Here is a 966-nt window from a genome sequence, read left to right on the forward strand (position 1 = left end):
AGGGGTGAGGGAAGGGTGTTGGGGGGCGCCTAGGATGGAACCCAGGAGTATATTTGTCACAGGTCAGCACTTGAGCTTAGAGCCCGGAAGTATAGCTGGGTCTTGCACAATCCGCGGTACCGGTCTGGGAGAAATGACCCTGCTGACTACACACACAGACTGGGTTTTAGGGGTGCTGATGCGGCTTTCTTGTGCTGTTGCCGCCAGTTCTGCCGGCTCAGTGCCTTGTGACCGGGGCCAGCGGCTCCTCCGCAGAGGGCTCACAGGGGTCCTGCCCACTCAGTGCCTCTCACACCTCTGCACCAACCCGGGCCTCAGCAGCCACAGGGTCCTGGCCTTCCTTGGGTGAGCCCTGGACACCCCCCTCACACAGACAGGTTCAGAATCTGGGAAGGGGTCCAGCCTCTTGTGCGCCCTACTGTCCCCTGCACCTGAGGGGCACTCGGGAGATGGAGTACGAGGGGCATGCTGTTGTCACCACGGCCTGCTGGGGTCATGTCACAGCTCAGAGCCTTGGTTCCCCCAGCTGTAGGGTTAGCATGAGCATGGCAGGTGAGGAACACCCACCCTCCCGCAGCCTGGCTGGGTAAGTGCTGGATGGGTTGCGGTGGGACCCCAAACGGTGATCAGATCTGGGGAGGGGACCTAGCACTGCCTTGCAGAGGGGCGAGGGAGCGGGGGTGGTTCTCCACAGACCAGGCTGCAGCCACAGGTGTGGAGGGAGTGGGCTACGCTGGCCTAAAACTGGCCTACAGACAGCTGGTGGGAGAGCCCGGCTGTCCGCTGGCTGGAAGGACAAGGACGTGCTGGGCTGGGGGCCAAAGAGGCTGCAGCTGGTGGGGCAGCTTCCTGAGGTCACAGCAGGGCAGCAGCACCTGGAGTTAGTGTTTCCTCTAAAGTAAAGTATTTGAGAGAAAGAGAAGAAAAATAGGAAAGCATTCAGACCCCTAATTTTTTTTTTTTTTT

The sequence above is a fragment of the Mandrillus leucophaeus genome, unplaced genomic scaffold (genome assembly GCF_000951045.1).
Source record: "Mandrillus leucophaeus isolate KB7577 unplaced genomic scaffold, Mleu.le_1.0 Scaffold527, whole genome shotgun sequence".
Taxonomy (NCBI): Eukaryota; Metazoa; Chordata; class Mammalia; order Primates; family Cercopithecidae; genus Mandrillus; species Mandrillus leucophaeus.